The sequence below is a fragment of the Pelophylax lessonae genome (genome assembly GCF_965119305.1).
Source record: "Pelophylax lessonae genome assembly, chromosome: 1".
Taxonomy (NCBI): domain Eukaryota; kingdom Metazoa; phylum Chordata; class Amphibia; order Anura; family Ranidae; genus Pelophylax; species Pelophylax lessonae.
The window spans coordinates 616,697,470-616,717,197 of record NC_138768.1 but is presented as its reverse complement, the minus strand read 5'-3'; positions in this window follow the sequence as shown (position 1 = coordinate 616,717,197).

The window sequence follows — 19,728 nt, the reverse complement described above, 5'->3', positions numbered from 1 at the left end:
ACATGCACTGTTTAGGAGATATTTACAGTGCATGCAGCCGATGACGTCATCGGCGCATACGCTCTGAAGGAACGCCCATCCGTGCCGTTCCTCCAGAGCCCAGTGCCTTGAACAGCGGCTCCCACGGGCATGCGCGGGAGTAATGTAATCGCGCCTCCGGCCAATCAGATGGTCGGAGGAAGCGAACAAGGAAGTAGGGCGGCCGGACATGTCGGCCGCCCTGTCGATGAGCGGGCGGCGCTGCGAGGGCTTCGTTTTAAGGTATTTCATAATGAGCTAGTATGTGATGATACTAGCTCATTATGCCTTTGTCTTTACAGGTTTTATTTTTAGGGTTTACTTCCTCTTTAAAGAGTAGCTACACTTTTGTTGAGAAAAAAAAGAGTCCCCTCTGGGTGAACAATGTGCACTGCAAGGATTTTAGCAAACTTTGTTGCAGATTCCTACCTGTTTCTGTTCTTAAGAAAATGTTGTATGTTTGTGTCAGTGTGCACAGTATATTTGAATGGGAATGACTTTTTCATTATTAATCAGCTGATGCACTTGCAGTGTTCTAATGAGGAAAGTGGCAGGGTCTGCATCTCTTTGGAAGTGATTAACCCTTTTTGGAGTATCTAAATACACTGTTTAAAAAAAAATAAAAGAACACTTTTAAAACACATCACATCTCAATGGGGAAAAATATCATGCTGGAAATCTATACTGATATGGACTGGGTAATGTGTTAGGAAGGAAAGGATGCCACATCGTTTGATGGAAATGAAAATGATAAACCTACAAAGGGCTGATTTCAAAGACACCCCGAAAATCAAAGTGAAAAAATGATGCAGCAGGCTAGTCCATTTTGCTGAAATTTCATTGCAGCAACTCAAAATGGTACTCAGTAGTTTGTATGGCCCCCACATGCTTGTATGCATGCCTGACAATATCGGGGCATGCTCCTCATGAGACGATGGATGATGTCCTGAGGTATTTCCTTCGAGATCTGGATCAGGGCATCACTAAGCTCCTGAACAGACTGAGGTACAACCTGGCGGCGTAAGATGGACCGAAACATAATATCCCAGAGATGTTCTATTGGATTTAGGTCAGGCAAGTGTGGGGGCCATTCGATGGCATCAATTCCTTCATCCTCCAGGAACTGCCTGCATACTTTCGCCACATGAGGCCGGGCATTGTCGTGCACCAAGAGGAACCCAGGACCCACTGCACCAGCGTAGGGTCTGACAATGGGTCCAAGGATTTCATCCCAATTCCTAATGGCAGTCAGGGTGCCATTGTCCAGCCTGCAGAGGTCTGTGCATCCCTCTATGTATATGCCTCCCCAGACCATCACTCATGTTACAGGCAACATAACTTCTCCACGGCTTCTCCAGACCCTTTCACATCTGTCACATGAGCTCAGGGAGAACCTGCTCTCATCTGTAAAAAGCACAGGGCACCGGTGACGGACCTGCTAATTCTGGTGTTTAATGGAAAATGCCAATCGAGCTCCACGATGCTGGGCAGAGTGAGCACAGAGTCCACTAGAGCAGTGGTCCTCAACCCTGGTCCTCAGGGCCCACTAACAGGCCAGGTTTGCAAGATAACTGAAATACATCCCAGGTGATATCATTTGCTGCTCAGTGATTGCAGTACTCTATTTTTGCATCTCCCCAAGGTAATACTTAAAATCTGGCCTGTTAGTGGGCCCTGAGGACCGGAGTTGAGGACCACTGCACTAGAGAATGTCAGGCCCTCAGACCATCCTCATGAAGTCTATTTTTGATTGTTTGGTCGGAGACATTCACACCAGTGGCCTGCTGGAGGTCATTATTTTATCCAGCTCTCCTAGAGGAACTGCGTGTCTCCTGGAATCTCCTCCATACTCTTGAGACTCTGCTGGGGGACACAGCAAACCTTCTGGCAATGGCACATATTGATGTACCATCCTGGAGGAGTTGGACTGTCTGTGCAACCTCTATAGCAGCCTTTCTCAACCTTTCAACACAGAGGAACCCTTGAAATACATTTATGGTCTCAGGGAACCCCTGCTAAACATTTTAAATCTACAACTCATGAAACATCAGTGTGACAGTGAGAAGAATGCTCCTTACTCTTGTCATCATTGGGAATAATTACCCCTTTACAGATAGCTAAAAGAAACAATGGTGTCAATGAAAACTTATCTGAGAGGCAGAAATTGTCCATTGCTCAAGGAAGCCCTAGCAACCTCAGGAGGAACCCTAGTTGAGAAACCCTGGTCTATAGGTTCCAGGTATCACCTTATACTACCAGTAGCGACACTGACCCTAGCTAAATGCAAAACTAGTGAAAAACAGTCAGAAAAGATGAGTAGGGGAACAAATGTCAGGGGCCTTCACCTGTAACACCATTCCTGTTTTGGAATTTGTCACATTGTTGCCCATCTAATGCACCTGTTTTAATCTCATTAACACCAAATCAGCTGAAACTGATTAACAACCCCCTCTGCTACTTATTTGGCCAGATCAATATCCCAGGAGTTTAATTGACTTGATGCTATACTCTGATTAAAAAAGTTCTTTGTTGCAGTTTGCCTAAAATGTGACTTGTATCCTAGTGCAAAGTTCTGGGAAAATCAGTGAAGCAATCACACCAGCAGGAAATGACATTTTGCCATTATGCACTGAATTTTTCATTAAATTACAGCGGTTGTGGATTGAAAAGGAAAGACAAATTTTAATAACATTCAATTACAATATGGCTTGTATAGCAATTGCATATGCTATATTATTATTTTGTCATTCCCATGAAAGTGGAATTATTCTTTAGGAGTAAAGGTTTTTTACATTTTTGTTTTTATGAAATAGGCCATAACTGGATCAAATTTTGGCGGTTTGGCAGGGGCCAAATAAATTTCAATTCATCTATAGATTTCTGTTGAATGGGAATGTTGGAAATTTTTCATTTGAACAGCAGCTGCAGCTAATTAGCAATTCTGACAGCAGAGGAGTCCCACTGTGACAATATAAGAAGAATCCCTCCATCCACATTGCCTGTGTGGGTGGGGGGATCTTTTTTTTTTTTTTAGGTGCCTGCTGACTGATTGAAAAAAAAAGACCCATCTGTGGGCAGCCTGTGTTTTGAATACTGGAACTGTTGATTATGTTTTAGACCCCATTCACACTTGTGCGACTTGCCATGTGACTTTGGACACCAAAGTCGCATGACAAGTCACACCCAATGTTTCCTCCCTATATGATAGTCATTCATATCTGTTAGACTTCAAGTCGCAGCAACTTTAAAGTAGCTCATGAACTACTTTGGTCCGACTTTAATGTGAATTGAGGCCCAAAGACCTCAATGTAAACGTTCAAAAGTTACATGAAAGTCACATCTACATGATCTAGATGTTATCTGGGTGCGACTTGTAAAAAGAATGCCAATGCATTCCACGCTAAAATTTTTAATAAAAGCGCCGTGGGGTCCTCCCCAAAATCCATACCAGACTCTTATCCGAGCATGCAACCTAGCAGGTTATGAAAGGGGGGAATGAATGAGCGCCCCCCTCCTGAACCATACCAGGCCATGTGCCCTCAACATGGGGGGTGCTTTGGGGCAAGGCTCCCCATCCAAAGCACCTTGTCTCCATGTTGATGGGGACAAGAGCCTCTTCCCCACAACGCTGGTTGGTGGTTGTGGGGGGCTTATTGAAATCTGGAAGCCCTCTTTAACCACTTAAGCCCCGGAGGATTTGGCTGCTCAAAGACCAGAGCCTATTTTGCGATTCGGCACTGCAAGATTTTAATGGACAATTGCGCGGTCGTGTGACGTTGTACCTAAACGAAATTGACGTCCTTTTTTCTCCATAAACAGAGATTTCTTTTGTTGGTATTTGATCACCTGTGCAATTTTTATTTGTTGTGCTATAAACAAAAAAAAGAGTGACAATTTTGAAAAAATAACAATATTTTTCACATTTTTTGAAATCCCCCCAAAAAAATGTAAAAATCAAAATATTTTAACATTTTAGGCCAATTTGTTTTCTGCTACATATTTTTGGTAAAAAAAATTGCAATAAGCATATTTTGATTGGTTTGCATAAATGTTATTGCGTTTACTAACTACGGGAAAGATTTATGTAATTTTTATTGTTTTTTTTTAACTAGTAATGGCGGCAATCTGCGATTTTTTTTGCGGGACTGCGACATTGCGGCGGACTGATCGGACCCCTGACTGACATTTTTGACACTTTTGGGGGTACCAGTGACATTACTACAGTAATCAGTGCTATAAATATGCACAGTTACAGTCAAAATGACACTGGCAGGGAAGGGGTTAACTTTATTGGTGATCAGTGGGTTAAATGTATCCCTAGGTGCGTGATTATAACTGTGGGGGGGGCGTGGCTAGTTATGTAACCACAGAGACATACGATCCTACATAGCAGGATCGTATAGTCTCTGCCTTTACATCAGGGACAATGACAGACGGCTGTGTTTACATCAGCCGTCTGCCTTTCTCCCTCTCCTGAGTGGGATCGCGATTGGCCGGCAGACATCGGAGCCGCTGGTCACTCGCGCGGGGATGCCCGTGAAGGAGCGGGTGCGGGAGCGCACCTCCAGGGGCGCATACTCGCCCCCTACAGGCTCCTGGGCGGTGCGACGTAGTACTACGTCGGTTTGCTCAGGAGCGGCTGACTGCCGCAGTAAATATACTGACGGCAGTCGGCAAGTGGTTAACAAGGGGGCCTCCAGATCCCGCCCCCACTATGTGAATGAGTATAAGGAGCATAGTACCCCTACTCATTCACCCCAAAAAAAGTGTAGTGTAAAAAATGACAGTAGGCAGTTTTTGACAATTTTTGTATTTAGAAAATAAAAATAAAAAAAATGTCCCCCGGTGTAGATACATTGATAATCACCCTGCCCGTCACCACCGCCAACAAAAAAAAACCTCCGGCCCTGACAAGGCTCCTGTCGTCTGCCAGCTCCACCATGTGATATCACCTTAGTTATTTAAGAGCTGTCACATGGTGGAGCTGGCAGATGACGGGAGCCCTCCTCAGGGCCAGTTTTTTTTTTTTTCTTTTTTTGGGTCGGCAGTGGCAGCAGGTGGTGTGACTGATGATGGACCTACATAGGGGGACATTGTTTTTATTTCTGATTTTACACACTTGTGCTGTGTTTTATTTACTTTTTCAGTGAATGAGTAGGGGTACCATGTACCCCATACTTATTCACATAGGGGGGTTGGAATCTGGGGCCCCCTTGTTAAAGCTTTCAGATTCCAACATGCCCCCTGCCCACAGACCCCCAAAATCACCGGCCAGGGTTGTGGAGAAAAGGCCCTTGTCTCCATCAACATGGGGACAAGTTGCTCTGGGGGGGCAGAGCTCTCCCTGCCCCAAAGCACTCCCCATGTTATGGGCATTTGGCCTGGTATAATTGAGGAGGGAGGGGGTGCTCGCTACCCCCCCCCCCCTTTCCTGGCCTGCCAGGCTGCATGTTTAGAAAAGGATCTGATATGGATTTTGGGGGGGACTCCACGCTTTTTTAAAAAAAGTTTGGCATTGGGTTATCCTTAAAATCTATACCAGACCCGAAGACCCTTGTATGATTTGGGGGGGAACCCCACGCCATTTTTTTCATTTATTTTTTTATTTCCAGCATTCTATTTCCAGCATTCTTTTTTTTACATTCAGCTGTCAGCGGGGAAACCCGCTGACATCTGATGAGTTATCGGTTGTAAAGGATGCGGCGGCCGGCTTCCCGGCCTGCTCCTTAACAACCAGCTATTCCTCACTCAGAATTCAAATCAGTTGATCAATTATCAACCAATGCGAATTTGAAACCTTCTGAAAATTTGGAATTTGTTATAAAATAAAGAAACCAAACAAAACTAAATAAATGTTGCCTTTCTGCACATCTAACGACTTTGTAGAGCACAAAGAAAACAATCACATTGGTCAAAGACAAGGTTGTAACAAAGCCGCACTCATCCAAAATCACATCAAAATCACATCAAAGTCGCATCAAGTCGCAGGGTAAAGTAGCAATAAAAATTGCACAGTTTTAAAGTCGTACAAGTGTGAATGCAGTAAAGTGCAAGGAAGCTGGTTATTTTCAGTTTGAAACATACTTGCTGTGTGGACTTTTGCTACCTGCACAAAAAAAAAAAAATTAAGGCAGTTTACCCCAAGAGATGGTGAAAAGGAGGCTGTAATCACATCTGTAAAATTAAAGTTTGGAACACAATATATGTGTATAATTTGTACATAAATTCAGCTGCTTCTCCTTTTTGGATCTACCCTGGGCCTCAGTTTTAGTTGTTTTCACTGAATGTGAATGCATTTTGTCATCACATGCACCATTTTAATTGTCCAGGTTTGTTTTGTCTGTCCAGTAGATATTCCAGTAAGTACCGTAAGTATAAAAATTATGCAAGACAGATTTTATTGCAATGCCTCCTCCTTTACACTGTGTATTAGAGGGTGAAATGAACAATACTTCTCATGAATCATGTACATCAGAGAAAAGTATACACTAGGGGACAGGTCACCAAGGACAGGTCACCAAGGACACCTTTCTCCTATCCTTAGCCTTGGGTATAATAAGGAAGCCAACATGCTTTTAATGTACACATGGGTGTACATTATGTAAGGAGAAACATTTTACATTCCATGGAAATACTTTCTATAGATAAATACACATTTATTTATTATAAAATGAGGAATTATTTAATGTGTGTTTTTGCTGAATTTAATGATCTGCATCTTCAATATGTCTGGTTATTTTTATATTTTAATAAAATAAAAAACACTCAGCATCCACACAGTACTGGGGATCCAGGTACACACCCAAGTAATGGTCATACCTACTAAAGTTACCACCATGTTAGTGATACAAGGCTGAACAATAAAACATTTTATTTCCTGTTTTTTATTTTAAATGCCTATAATTATAATCAACATTTTTATAAATATAGAAAGCAATTTCATTTTTAAATTCATGCTGCTATTCTCAAGTGATCACCAGTAAACGTTTCATTTATGTATTTTTTATTAAAGCTAGATGCCACCTTTTAGGTTTTTGTTTAATGTGTGGCCCAGAAAAGATAAAAAAAAAGAAAACATGTTTTACTATAATAGTTAGTTAATCTGGAGTTGTTCCCCACAGTACTTTTTCTCAGCACAAGATGCTGCCAGTTTTCCAGGCTGCATGAGACCAAACATCATTTGATCCCCTTCCCGTGAGCCCAGGTCATCTTGGACACACCCCCTAGGGGCTCACAATATAGTGCACACATGTTATGGTGTGAGCAACACTCTGTCCAAGAGGAAGGATCATTCCCTGCTGCTGAGGAGGAAGTGGACATCAGTGTATTGGCCATGAGCTGACGGAAAAAGGGTATGCGTGGCTTCAAGAAGGTAGCGGGGGGGGGGGGGCAGTGGGAGGCAAGAGGAGCTGGACTCTAAAAAGAATCTCTCGCCAAAAGCATTAGAACACGTAGCACTTTACTAACCAAAGCAGCACATTCCAATTATTTTTGGGCTGTTCTTAGTGTTCTGTATCCTCCTCATGTTGGGAATTGTAGGGTGGAATGCACATCAAAAACTTAAACAAAAGAAATTTTTAGTGTATAAAATATAAAAAATTATTCTAAATAATAAATTATTTGGTCATAAAGTCAAGACTAACAGACATGTTACCAAATTTAGCATTCATGTACTTGCTGGTGTACATTTGTTAATGATATAACACATTAGTAAGGTTTTTAGTTTAGGTAAGTGCATTTTGCCTTAGATAAAACAAGTTACATCTGAGTTACCGATGAAGAAGGGGAAGAGGCTTGAAAGTGTGAATTTCCCTTGCTGATTGGTGGGAAAGTTTAGTGAATCCGCACAACCCTGATCAAGCTTTTGCATATGACTGCACACACATTTTTTTCATATATAAGGTAGGGAAATGTTTTCTATATCATCAAGGATCTTGGAGGGAGCATTTAACCTGTCTCATTTACTTAAAGGGGTTGTAAAGGTTCAGTTTTTATTAAATAAAAATAGCAAACATGTTATACTTACCTGCCCTGTTCAAGGGTTTTGCATAGAGCAGCACCGATCTTCCTCTTCTAGGGTCCTCCGTGGGCACTCCTGGCTCCTCCTCTTCATCGGGTGCCCCTACGGAAAGCCGCTTTCCCAGGGGGAACCCATGCGGGTGCGTTCCCGAGTCCTGCTGCTGTGTCCATTGACACAGACAGTGCGACTCGGCCCCGCTCCTCCCCCGCTCTCGTGTCACTGGATTTGATTGACAGCAGTGGGAACCAATGGGCTCCTGCTGCCATCAATCTGTTCAATGATATGAGAGCCAGCTGCTGGAGCCGCTAGGATCGTGCACAACGCTGGGGCGAATGGGCTCAGGTAAGAAAAAGAGGGGGGCACTGCAACAAAGAATGTTTTTCACTTTGAGACCTTACAATCCCTTTAAAGTGGACCTTCAGTAATTTTTTTCATCTTTCCCTCTATTAAATCCTCTGCCCTTGTTGTTTTGGATAGTAAAACATTTTTTTTTTCTGCCAGTAAATACCTTATACAGCCCACTTCCTCTTTCTTGTCTGGTAAAAAGCCTAGGTTAATGACATTATGCACAGCTCCCTCTCTCACTCTCATGAGAGTTTGCCAGCAAGGGAGGAGGGGTGAGTCATAGGAGAGCCAAGGAGAGCTGCAAAGCTGGAGGGAGCTGGATGAGGGCAGAGATAACAGGAGACTGCAGAAATCCATGTGTATTCTAGGGCTGCAACTAACAATTCCTAATCGATTACTTGGCCCATTATTATTTTGATTAATAAATTAATTTCTATGTAGTTTTTTTACTGGAGTTAGAGATACCAATATTGTTCCCTGCCAGCACTGAAAGTAATTATTTTACATGGCCATACCCATACCCATTCTATATTACCCTGTAACATGAATCCAGATAATTGCAGACACGATAAAAATATGTTACAGCAAAATTTAATGTTATTAGGCTATTTTCTCTCCATGTTGGGTGGTCTTCATTCAAAGAACAGCATGAATCAGGAAAGTACCATTTATTTATCGGCGTATAACACACACCGGCGTATAACAGTTTCAGGAAAGAAATCTTAAAATTGAAATAAAAAACTTTAAAATCAGAACTTTTTTTTTAATCAAATGTAGCCTCACCAGTGCCCATGAATGCAGCCTCAACAGTTCAGTGCCCATGAATGCAGACTCACCAGTGCAGTGTCCATGAATGCAGCCTCACCAGTGCTGTCTCCATCAATGCAGCCTCACCAGTACCCGGGCCGTTACACAGGGGAGATTACACAGAGCGGGTATCTCCTGCTTACCCGGCGATCTCTGTCATCTGAAGCCCCACCTCCTGGACCGGCGCCTATGATAGACATCACAAATCCCAGCATTGGGCCAGTGTGCCATCTATCATAGGAGGTGGGACTTCGTATGACAGCAACCGCCGGGTAAGTGGGAGTATTCCAGCAACACTCTCCCTTCCTTCCCCTTGGCCCCGCCCACCCCCCTCTGCCACTCTGTGCACCCGCCCATGATTGGCCCTGCCTGGTGCGCTCCCCCAATTGCCTTTTTTTTTTAATATCGGCGTATAACACGCACGCATGATTTGCACTCAATTTTCAGGAGGAAAAAGTGCGTGTTGTACGCCAATAAATACGGTACTTATTTACTATGTTCAACAGCACAATCTAGTGACGATATTGTGGTATTTACCTGAATCACTCTATTCTGTATGAATGAATAAGGAGATCTACCACTTCTGATGCTTGCTGCATCACGTGTCTGTGGTCATGTCATGTGGAGCCTGCCTGCACAGGCCATACATTTTCGATAAAGGGACCAACTCCACCAGCTGGAATGGGAGCAGCTGGCATTAAAACTCTGGGCATAGGGTTGATTAGAAGACATTTTTTTCCACTCCAGTAGATATGGAGTGTATGGACCTTGTCTGGTCAAGGATGCTACCAGAGACAATGGGGAGCGTTTAGGATATTTATGGTGAGGTTGAAGCTTATATTTGGCCTTACACAGCATGGTCGTTTGCTTACTGCTTAATGTGCCATAAAGTAAGCCCCTCAAACCATTTGTCAGACTTCCATCCCTATCACTTGAGCCTGGAGAAGATGAATCCTGTGTAGGGGAGAGGGTGGGAAATGAGAAAAAAGGAAGAGTGTTGGCAGGGCCAGGCAGAGGGTTAGGCCACCTTGGGCTCCCCAGCAGAAAGGGGGTGCAAAAAGGGCAGGACCTTCAACTTATGCTGATGAACTACTGTAGTTCACAGCTAATGGGGAGAAAATGGGTGCGTACTATAGCCTTGTCCCAATACTGAGTGCTGGTTGCTTGCAAGTAAACCGGTATCATTGAGGTACGGTACCCAAATGGCTATTTTTTTTTTACCACGGTTGATAAGCTGCAGGCCCCAAAGGTTCTATTACCAGTAGAAGATTAAACTGCAGAGCTTTTTTAAATAGCTAAAAGTGTGTATAATGGGTATGGCTCTGCTTTGCAATATGAATGTTGCTAATGAAGAGGATGTACATATGTACCACAAAGTGTGCGGTGCTCAAAAAATATATGTGTGTGTTAGCGATAAAGAATTCTCTAAACATACATAGCAGGTAAAGAGTGCTTGTACAAATATTAATATAAACAAAAAACGTGCAAAATCAAACAGCAAGTTTACATCCTCAGAATATGCTTCTATGACAAAAACTTGAATGGTGCTCTTTCAAAGTGCTTCACAACTGTGCATATGCATAGAAAACTGATGATGAGTAAAAAATATATATATATTAAAAAATATATATTAAAAATATATATCTAAAACCCAGTCCATTTAAAAGTTCATCACAAACTCAGTGGCGGCTGGTGCATATGGGGCGCAGGGGGCGCTGCCCCTCCTATCCATGCGTCTGGCCCCCTAATCTACATGCGAATGGACTTCAATGGGGCTTTTTTTTTTTTTTTAGCCATGTGATTAGAGCCAGAGGCTCTAATGGGCTAAAAAAAATGGCTAAAAATAGGCTAAAAAAATGCCCAATAGGCGGGCGTAATGCGTTGACGCACTTCCGGTACGGCTGGAACGCATCGTCACATCCGGCATACTTCCTGGTTTGTCAGTGGAGCGCGCGCTAACAGCGGCGTCCACCAACACTTGTACTCTGCGGTTTTTATTCCCTTTGTTTGTAAGTATGTTTTTATTGTTTGGGGGCCAATAAATTATTCAAAAAATACTACACCATCTGCGGTCCTTTTTGTTTTATGTATCTGGGGCATACGGAGGTCTTTTTCTGGAGCGATCCCTTGCAAGACATCCCGATCCTGGAATACCCCCAGTGAGAGCCAGAGTGTAATGGTCCAACGGATTTTACAGGCATTTGAGACTCATCATTGTGGTGAGCAGGGAACCTAGAGGGTTTACCATTCACCAGAGCACCGTTTGGATTACCATTTTTGCACTTGAGCACTTTATTGGATTGTTATTAATAAGGACTGGTTCATCACGCTTAATTATTTAATGACATTTATTTATTGATTTTTATATTAATCATCTATTTACAATTTACACATGGATTGCTAGCGCTGTTTTAAATTTGTTTATTACATTCTTGTCTAAGATTTCTTAGAGATACAGCAGCTGCACTCAATTTAATTTTATTTTATTTTTCACGAATTTTTATATATTGTCCACACATTTATTTATATTGTTCACATATATTTTTTTATTAATATTTTCACCATAAGCGCGGGTTTTAATTTGGTATACGTATAGACAAATGACGGCAGATGGGATCCCCTCTTGTTCTGGGCTGATGTCAGATGGCGTCACCCAGTCTTACCACGATTGCGCAGCCACTGGGGGAACGTTGTGTCATTGGGACACAGTGCGACCATAATCTTGGTAAAGAGCCGATGACATGTCCAGTCACAGCCGATCGCATGTAAACACGGAAGTGCCAGTAATCGGCTCTCCTTGCCTCACACTGACAGAGAGGAGAGCAGACCAGTGGCATCTCCTCACAGGGGACACCTGTACACATAATAAGGGCACTAATTATCAGTACCCTGATTATTAGTGCAGCCCCAACAGTGCCCAGCAGTTATTCCAGGCAGTGCCCATCAGTGACATCAATCTGTGCCCATCATTGATGCCAATTTGTGCCAATCAGTTAAGTATTCTGCACCCGTCAGTAATGCAAATCAGTGCTGCCTTTTAGTGCCCATCAGTGCCCGCTCATCAGTGCCACCCATCAGTGCCACCTATCTGTGCCCATCAGTGCAGCCTATCAGTGCCACTTATCAGTGCCGCCTATCAGTGCTCATCAATGCTGCATATCAGTGCCCATCAGTGCTGCATGTTAGTGCCTCCTCATCAGTGCCCTTCAGTGCCACCTCATTAGTGTCGCCTCATCAGTGCAGCCTATCAGTGCCCATCTGTGCAGCCTCATCAGTGCACACCATTCAAAGAGAAAAATTACTTTTTTACAAAATGTTCTGACAGAAAATATGTTCACAAAAAATAAAAAACCCAGCAGTGATTAAATACCACCAAAAGAATGCTCTTTTTGTGGGGAAAAATGATAAAAAATTAATTTGGGTACAGCATTGCCTGATCGCGCAATTGTCATTCAAAGTGTAACAGCGCTAAAAAACAGAAAATTGGCCTTGGCAAGAAGGGGGTGAAAGGTCCCTGTAGGCAAGTGGTAAAGAACTGGTGTTTTTCCAATGTTGAACTCTACTTTAAAAAAAAAAAAAAAAAAAAAGAGGATGTCCCCCTCTGTTAAACAGTATTTTTTACATTTTCTTTTAATTTGGTGCATATCCCACTGGGCAGTGCCCTGTTTCCCATGCCTTTCTTTGAAAATCCTTTGCCTATTAGCCTTGAAAATGCCCCCTCCCCACCCCTATAGATTTCCATGGGGTTCAGATTTAAGTTTGCAATTTTCTAAATGTATTATGTGTTTGATGAATCGCATGCACACTGGTCTCAAGCATATTCGCTCATCCTTATTGCCTAGTTTGTGAACTGTGTGCCAGGGCCTAGCAGTCTACTGCCTTGACTACTGGACATGTTAATGTGAGCAAATGCACCATAATGCCTGAAACTAGGCTGCCAGATTCATAAAAGTGGGATGTAAATGGTTACCATGGCCAAAACAAGCTGTTCTTTTCAAAAATTCTATGTATTTTTTTTTTTAAAACCTTCCTAGTTTGTTTTGTCTGTGCCTTGGTTTTGTACCCCTTTTTGCAATTTATTATGTGTTTCTTACCAGAAAATAAAGTGCCAATGAAAAACAATGAGGGCTTCTGGAATTTCTTTTAGTATCTCCTCACATACTGTATAAAACATCAGCTTCTGTTGTAAAATCCTAGTAATAAGAGGCAGCAGTATAGAACACAAGGGGAGGAGAACAAAACAAGATTAGTGCTGGAGGCAGCAAATACAACATGACTGTACACATGGTTACTGAAGCCTTAGTACGAGGAGGCCTGACAACATGTATTTACATCAAACTCTCTAGGATCATATCATAGGAGATCGCCAGTTCTATGCACTATTTCTGTGCTGTCACACTTGTTTAAGCATTTACCAAACCGTCCAGAAGCTTGAGAAAATGTACCTAATTATCCTAATTATGATATAAGTAAGTTTTTAATCTAAACAAATAGATTTCATCAGTAGTAACACCATGTTTCTTTTCTGGATTGGAAACCCAATTATGCAAAGGGAATGTGTAGGTGAAATATACAAAAAAAAAATACAGAGGATTGCTGGAGGATAACATTATGGCTAAATCAATGCATGTCACTAATTAGTGGCTGTTTTTAGAGTGTTTACCCTGTTAATCACTGGGCTGCAGAATGGCTGCAGAAACATACTGCGGTCTATGGAGAGAAGTGAAGCACAGAGAGTGTGGCAATGAGCTGCTAGAATTTCAACATCAAAGCTTGCTTTTATTTTCTTTTTTTTAACAGACAATAGAGCTTACTTTTTAACCACTTGCCAACCAGCAATGGACCCGTACTTCGCTAGACTTCAAGTGGTTATATCAGGATGATGCCTGCAGCTGTATGCTTGAAAGAGCAGTCCTAGTTGCTAACTAGCCGCTGGATTACTTTTACAAGCAGCAGGAGGTGACCGCCCCCCTGCTGCCTTCCACTGTTTCATCGGGCTATACTGTCCCACCAGGACACCTGATCAACCAGCCACCCCTGATCATACAGGTGAATAAAGACCAGAAGGCTTTGATCAGCTCTATGATATAGGAACCCGGAAGCGATGAGCTTACATCACTTCCAGTTTCCCTGTAAGTAAATGGCTCCATTTTTAATAATGGAAAGCATTTGATTACACTGATCTTGGTGTGATCAAATGCTTTCAAGGCCAGATGAGGAATCTGGGGTCTTCTAGACCCCAGATCTCTCCATAAGGAGTACCTGTCACAAGTGATGTTTACATTCCTTGTGACAGCAATAAAGGTGAATTAAAAAATTAAGACTACATTTTAAAAATTAAATAAATAATTACAAAAACAATTTAAAGTGCCCCCATCGCGTCAGTCCCGCACGCACGCAATCAGCGATCTTACTACACATGTGAGATATCACCATGAGCATTAGATCATGGGCAGTAATTCTAGCACCAGACCTATAGTGTAGATCTAAAGTGATAACCTGTAACGGCTTTTAAAGCATCACCTATGGATAGTAAAATTTACGTTGTTTGTTATGTATTGTGTTTTTCTGCATTTAAAATCAAAATGTTGTATTTTTTCCAAAATATTGTGCTGGAAAATCCGCTACGCAAATACAATGTGACATAAAAAATTGCAACACCCACCAATTTATTCTCTAGGGCCTCTGCTTTAAAAAATATTTAATGTTTGAGGGTTCTAAGATTTTTTTTTTTTTGGAAAACAATACGGATTGTTACATGTAAACAAACAGTGCCAAAAAAGGCTAAAGTGGTTAAATTCAGACCTGTATTACTCGTGGGGAACATATCCAAAACTAATTCCTTCACATGAACAATCTGTCAATGTCCCGTCTGTCTCCAAACTCACACAGGCGGTCCCTGGGATTTGTTCATCCCTGACCCCGTTACCTGCAAGGCCTTGCTATTATCTTCACCGCCAGTTGGAACTCAAAGAACAAAGAATCCCTAAATGCAGCACAGTGTGTGCCAATCAATGCAAGGTAGCTGGTTCTGACTAGTGGTAATCCACTTATTTATCCAGGCGTAGGGTGTCTGTATGCATTGTTCAAAGAGATGTAGTAGTGGCTGATAACTGGACTATGAGCAAGTGCTCTCTCACCAATCCTGATGGCCGTTTTATAACTCCTTGGAGACCAGTCAAAGTCAACTCTCTGCACTGCAAGCAACTGAGATGGCTGTGGTCTGTATATTCAGTGAGTCCACTGACACAGATACGATCAGTGAGGCTGCTGGGGTATCCCCAATGTAGCAAACGTCTTTTGTCCCGCCAGGGCTGAGTCTGCAGATGGCTGGGCGTCATGCAGTCGGCCGCAGTCCTCTCTCTCCAAGGCACACACGATGGATCCCGGGAAGCAAGAAAGGGTAATCAGCAGTTCCCTTTATAGTCTCTCCCACAATTCTCCCTTGGAGCAAATGGCCTGCTGGGAGGTGTAGTCCATGAGCAGTTCAGCAGTTCAGTAATATCTCTTCAGGGGACCACAGTTCCAACAAAAGGCTCTCTTCTAGTCTCAGGAGTATGATGCATGAAATCCGAGCCCAGCACTAGGGGAGTATAGAGACAGTCTAGGAAAAGAGTGGACAAGTCTGCAGTGTCAGGTAACCGTAGTCTGCTCCCGTCTACACTAGTACTCTTGCATCGCGCTAACATGGTATTTTTTCTCTCATGATCAGCAGATTAACCTGAAAGTTCCAACAAGTACTCTTTCAAGATAGGTGGACTCCACCATGTTAACGGTCCTTGCTAGGGAGTAAGGTACTCTCCCAGACATGCTAGGAGTCTCTCACATGTCATGGTGGAGCATGGTTCAGACTGCATATCCCTCATAAAAGGAAATGCTACTACATGCTCATTTGTTGGGCCTGGGTTGCCATCACCCCCAACAGAAGATCTGGCTTTATTCGCTGCCTCTGCCAAAGTGACCTCAATCACCCAAGAACAGGGGCCCTTTCTCTTTATTTGGGAACAACCTCTTCAGTGAAAGAACAGAAACTCTGTTGCTCTACTACTGCAAGGACAAAATAGTCAGCCCTCAAGGCCCCTAACATCTTTTTAACATCACTGCAAAAAAACTGCATTATAGATGGGCAGAAATGCCAGTAAACACTCTGAAATTCATAGTCAGAAAAAAGAAAAAAAAAACTGTAAACACACATCACAACCTAGTTCCACACTGATCTGCCCAAATATAACCACACTTTAAGAAAATTGCCAAGCCCATCTATCTTGGTGTCCAAGGCAAAGTAGGGGTGGTTATTCTGAACATATGAAAACATGCATGTATGAAAGCAAGCCTAAGACAACCTTATGTTTATTAACTGTAAGAGACAGGTCAAGTAATTACATTTCAACTCTGTGTCCCTAGATGGCGCTATCTGCAACTGCTATCTTTTATTCAAAAACTGTTTTGGGCAGTAAAGAGTTTTATATCTATTTCAATGCTATTTTTAAATTTGTATTACAGTGCTTGTCTATTCTTAATATTTAACACTGCAAATTGTGTTCTCGTAATCCTCAATAATTAAGAAACCTGACAAAGTGTGATACATATTTCACTACCCAGCTATTTGATAAGCAGGTCTATTTGTATATTTTGTATTATTAATATTAATAATTCTCTACTCATTTATCAGGGTACCTAATTCACAAAATATTTTACAAAGCAAAGGTAAAAATAATTTCAGAATACTTGTATCAACTAGCAGTTTATATAGAAATGTATCTTTTACTAATCATATAAATCTGTTTTCTAAAAAATGTTTTGCCAGGTTTTCCAGTTTATAGGGCTTGTTTAGGTGAAGTAACTGGTGCTCTCTTGCATTGGATCAATGCTAATCACTGCAAGGGCACACATAAAACAATTGTTTTCATTGTACCATGTTAAGACCTCCAGCAGAGCCCCTGGGTGCCAAGCAGTGCTGTGCCGAAAAATGCATACTGTATGCATTTTTATGCAATGGACCAGAGTTAACCTGAAGGTTCTGTGTCTTGTCTGTTTCTGTGCACTGCAGGCAGCAACATAGAACTTATCAAAATGTAATTTTGGCATTTAAAAAAAGTTGGAAGGAAACCAAAAAAGAAAAAGTACCAAGTCTGATGCACTTAAACATGCATTTAAACCACCCCTTTCCAGACCTTTAACTGAGAGCTGCCCGTACAGCTCAAGCCAGTGTAAATGGGCCCTTAAGGGTATAGATAGACATAGGGGTTCTATCTATATAGACATAGACATAGGGGTTCTATCTATAAGCCCTCGTTCACATTTAACATGGCTTTTAAATCGTGCGACTTCCTCTGAATTCGCACAATTTCAAAGCCACATTTCAGACCGACTTTGGGGGTGACTTAAAAGACATCTGTGCGGGTTCATGCACAAATGTCTATTGAAGTCGCCCCCCAAATGGCCAAAAGTAGTGCAGGAACTACTTACTTTTGGAAATATGTGAGGCACCGCAAAGTCTTAAATTGCGCCGATGTAAACGGGAGATAAAGGTTCTTCTAATAAGATTTCCACAGCTTTCTCCCATTTTTCTAATTGGATTCAACTGCAGTGGCGGCTGGTGCTCCATGGGTCGGGGGGGGGGGGCGAGCCTGACCAGTGGCCACACCAGCCACACCATACCCCCCCCCCCCCCCGGTCTCCGGCTCACTCACCCTGTGATGCCCCTGGACTGACATGGGGAGGCGGCTTCCCCCTCAGTCTCCTCCGTGTCCCCCTTCGTTGATTGGGCTTCCCCTGCATCTCCTCCCTCCTCCTCCTTGGCCAATAGGATAGCTTCTCCTCTCGGCCAATCGGGAAATGGGTCTCAGGACCCTCTTCCTGATTGGCCAGGAGGAGAATCTGTGTGACAATAGCGAATATTCATTCACTATTGTCACACAACTGGGTGGGCTCAGGGCGCAGTGCTCTGCGCCCCAAGCCCACCCTTTTTTGAAGTATATTAGAGCCTCTGGCTCTAATCACGTGCTTCAAAAAAAAAAAAATCCCCCATTGGAATCCATGCATACGGCACCCTGCATGTAGATTAGGGAGCCGGACGCATGGATAGGGGGGGACGTGGCGCCCACTGTTCAATTGTAAAAAAAAAGAGAATCTTCGGTAAAGAAAAAAAAATGTCTGTGGATCTTTATTAATAAACCCTATTGTTTTTCAGAGTGAAAATGCAAAGTATGCAGCAGAATACAAGTAATCATATAGAAAATAACTGTGTTTTTACCCAGTTACACTTCCTATGTCATCCCCAATTTGAAAATTTGATTTGTTTTTAACTTGGCATGTGGGGCAATAGGTATGGGTATGAAGCTTACCTGGCAGCTGTCTTAAAGTAGATATATGAGGAATGAAATATTGGGCACTGTCACTGCCAACTTATATTCAAAGGTACAACATCCAAAACCGTGAACCTGATCCTGAGATCAAATGAGCTGGAACGAGCTTGATGTCTTAAAAACCTGAACACTGTGCTGCATATTTGCTTCAAGTCAGTGATTTACTAGGAGGTGAAGCTAAAGTGTATTTCCACATTTACTGCAAAACTGGAATAATGCCCACTTTATATCTGTAACATGTTCCCATTAACATATAATAACTTATAAAAAAAAAAAGTGCTGGTTACCTTTTAAAGTGCTGTTTACTTTCTTACATAAAGGATAAGCTCACCTTTTGGATTTAAGATGTAACATGTTAAGCCCCGTACACACGCACAGATTGTTGGCCGTAAATTGTTGGCCAATGTCCGATCTGCCGATTGTAGGCTTGTTAGTATGATGCTTCCGACAACCAACTGCGAATTTTCGGCCGAAAAAAATCTGGTGTGCATGCTATAAAATTTTTGTTGGCCAACAAAGAACGGCCGATTGTTGTGACATGTCCCAGATGACTGCAGAGAGGGAGAGGAGAAGTGGGAGTTCCTCCGAAAAAAAATTACATGCCAAAGTGGCAGGGGAGGAGTACTTAAAGCGGAGTTCCACCCAAAAGTGGAACTTCCGTTTTAGGTAGTAATAACCCCCTGACATGCCACATTTGGCATGTCATTTTTTTTTGGGGGGGAGCTGGTACCTAGTTTTGACAGGTACCCGCTCCCACTTCCGCTCGGAGCGCCGCGGCGCCCTGAACGGAAGTTCTCCTCTCCCCCTCCCTCCCTGCAATCTTCTGGGACATGTCAGAGGTCCCAGAAGATTGCCAGCCAATCAAGACGCGCAGCGCAACTCGCGCATGCACAGTGTGTACCCGGCTGTGATGCCGCAAACTGTCACAGCCGGGTGCCCACACCAGTGATGCTGGCGCCGCCGAGACCAGAGGGAAGAGGATCGAGGCTTCGGGCGGCCGCATCACTGGAGAGTGGGACAGGTGAGTGAAAAGGCTGGAACTCCGCTTTAAAGTGGAACCTTCATTTGGGTGGAGAGCCACTTTAGGAAGAAAAAAAACATTTATACCTACCCAGATGGATGCAGCACCTGAAGTGTTCCAGAGCGTGAACTGGCTGAGTGACAGTAGAA